Source organism: Oncorhynchus tshawytscha, linkage group LG27 (assembly GCF_018296145.1).
Source record: "Oncorhynchus tshawytscha isolate Ot180627B linkage group LG27, Otsh_v2.0, whole genome shotgun sequence".
Lineage (NCBI taxonomy): Eukaryota > Metazoa > Chordata > Actinopteri > Salmoniformes > Salmonidae > Oncorhynchus > Oncorhynchus tshawytscha.
Window position 1 is genome coordinate 15,076,119 of NC_056455.1, and position 3,251 is coordinate 15,079,369.

Here is a 3,251-nt window from a genome sequence, read left to right on the forward strand (position 1 = left end):
GATATTACAAAGGAAACGCTAAATAAAATCCCTATGATGCACACATTTGCTAGATGGCATAGCTTTAAGGGACATGAAGCCCAATGTAGTAACAGAAAACAGATAAGAAATGTAGCGACTGGTTGTTTTGGTTGTTCCAACAACTGTTTTCATTCAATACAAAAGATTTCAGGGCAGTTCCCACACAAAAAAATACTACAGTTTACTATAGTACTTACTATACAATTCTATAGAACACTATTTTCCACACTGTAGTATCCCTCAATCGTGTAGTGCTTACTATAGAATGTTATAGTATACTGTAGAATAATATACTCCACACTGTAGTATCCCTTGATCATATGTAGTACTTACTATATAATTGTCTTGTATACTACACCTCACACTGTAGTATCCTTCGATTGTGTAGTGCTTACTATATATACATATATATATTCTGTCGGATATTATTGTAAATATTACAGTATTATCCCCCCCCTCCCCAAAGCACTACAGTGTCTGCAAAAACACTAGTTTTTAATTTGCATATACCCCAACCATTCCCCTCCCCCATATCCCAATTTGTGTCAGCCATCAGTGAGAAACCTACATGTCAAGTATAGATCATATGTTGTGTTCCCTACAGGTTACAGAAGAGCTGAAGTATCTGTTCAGGCTCCAGTCCTACCTACATACAGGTTACAGAAGAGCTGAAGTATCTGTTCAGGCTCCAGTCCTACCTACATACAGGTTACAGAAGAGCTGAAGTATCTGTTCAGGCTCCAGTCCTACCTACATACAGGTTACAGAAGAGCTGAAGTATCTGTTCAGGCTCCAGTCCTACCTACATACAGGTTACAGAAGAGCTGAAGTATCTGTTCAGGCTCCAGTCCTACCTACATACAGGTTACAGAAGAGCTGAAGTATCTGTTCAGGCTCCAGTCCTACCTACATACAGGTTACAGAAGAGCTGAAGTATCTGTTCAGGCTCCAGTCCTACCTACATACAGGTTACAGAAGAGCTGAAGTATCTGTTCAGGCTCCAGTCCTACCTACATACAGGTTACAGAAGAGCTGAAGTATCTGTTCAGGCTCCAGTCCTACCTACATACAGGTTACAGAAGAGCTGAAGTATCTGTTCAGGCTCCAGTCCTACCTACATACAGGTTACAGAAGAGCTGAAGTATCTGTTCAGGCTCCAGTCCTACCTACATACAGGTTACAGAAGAGCTGAAGTATCTGTTCAGGCTCCAGTCCTACCTACATACAGGTTACAGAAGAGCTGAAGTATCTGTTCAGGCTCCAGTCCTACCTACATACAGGTTACAGAAGAGCTGAAGTATCTGTTCAGGCTCCAGTCCTACCTACATACAGGTTACAGAAGAGCTGAAGTATCTGTTCAGGCTCCAGTCCTACCTACATACAGGTTACAGAAGAGCTGAAGTATCTGTTCAGGCTCCAGTCCTACCTACATACAGGTTACAGAAGAGCTGAAGTATCTGTTCAGGCTCCAGTCCTACCTACATACAGGTTACAGAAGAGCTGAAGTATCTGTTCAGGCTCCAGTCCTACCTACATACAGGTTACAGAAGAGCTGAAGTATCTGTTCAGGCTCCAGTCCTACCTACATACAGGTTACAGAAGAGCTGAAGTATCTGTTCAGGCTCCAGTCCTACCTACATACAGGTTACAGAAGAGCTGAAGTATCTGTTCAGGCTCCAGTCCTACCTACATACAGGTTACAGAAGAGCTGAAGTATCTGTTCAGGCTCCAGTCCTACCTACATACAGGTTACAGAAGAGCTGAAGTATCTGTTCAGGCTCCAGTCCTACCTACATACAGGTTACAGAAGAGCTGAAGTATCTGTTCAGGCTCCAGTCCTACCTACATACAGGTTACAGAAGAGCTGAAGTATCTGTTCAGGCTCCAGTCCAGTCCTACCTACATACAGGTTACAGAAGAGCTGAAGTATCTGTTCAGGCTCCAGTCCTACCTACATACAGGTTACAGAAGAGCTGAAGTATCTGTTCAGGCTCCAGTCCTACCTACATACAGGTTACAGAAGAGCTGAAGTATCTGTTCAGGCTCCAGTCCTACCTACATACAGGTTACAGAAGAGCTGAAGTATCTGTTCAGGCTCCAGTCCTACCTACATACAGGTTACAGAAGAGCTGAAGTATCTGTTCAGGCTCCAGTCCTACCTACATACAGGTTACAGAAGAGCTGAAGTATCTGTTCAGGCTCCAGTCCTACCTACATACAGGTTACAGAAGAGCTGAAGTATCTGTTCAGGCTCCAGTCCTACCTACATACAGGTTACAGAAGAGCTGAAGTATCTGTTCAGGCTCCAGTCCTACCTACATACAGGTTACAGAAGAGCTGAAGTATCTGTTCAGGCTCCAGTCCTACCTACATACAGGTTACAGAAGAGCTGAAGTATCTGTTCAGGCTCCAGTCCTACCTACATACAGGTTACAGAAGAGCTGAAGTATCTGTTCAGGCTCCAGTCCTACCTACATACAGGTTACAGAAGAGCTGAAGTATCTGTTCAGGCTCCAGTCCTACCTACATACAGGTTACAGAAGAGCTGAAGTATCTGTTCAGGCTCCAGTCCTACCTACATACAGGTTACAGAAGAGCTGAAGTATCTGTTCAGGCTCCAGTCCTACCTACATACAGGTTACAGAAGAGCTGAAGTATCTGTTCAGGCTCCAGTCCTACCTACATACAGGTTATGGATCATTTGCTCTTTTAGTATTTGTCCAGCAGGTTTCCTCAAGGAGAAAGACCCCACTTGTATGTCAAAGATACAAAAACAATACAGTACAGTAAATAATACACTACTCTGCTAAAACACTACGGTGAATACTATAGTGTATAAATATAGTAATACTACCGTATTTATACCATAGTATACTATAGTATTACATCATGTGGGTTGGTACAAAAGCAGGTTCCCTAACCCATAAAAGTGAAACTTGATTAGGGTCAGGTTCACCTCTCAGCAATTGCTGATGTTCTTGTGCTACAGCAGATGATGGTTTATTTTCCTACCATAATAACAAAGCAAAGTTCTAGGAACTGTGTAAGGTTACTTGGCCATACCAGGGTAAGGGTAGAATGGTCAGAGGCTCCTCGGGGGGATTGGATAATTCAATGTGTGTTTTGGCTTGCATGACAATGGCACCCTCTTGTGGAGTGAAGAGAGCGTGTCATCTCTAACGTAATTGTGATTAAGTGTCAACTTGATTTGTATTATGGGAAATTATATA

At 42.8% G+C, this 3,251-nt stretch overlaps 1 pseudogene; it reads left to right on the forward strand.

Annotated features, from left to right (window-relative positions):
• The first annotated feature begins 2,714 nt into the window (after nucleotides 1-2,714).
• LOC112236755 lies at nucleotides 2,715-2,772 on the forward strand (annotated as a pseudogene).
• Nucleotides 2,773-3,251: the final 479 nt, after the last annotated feature.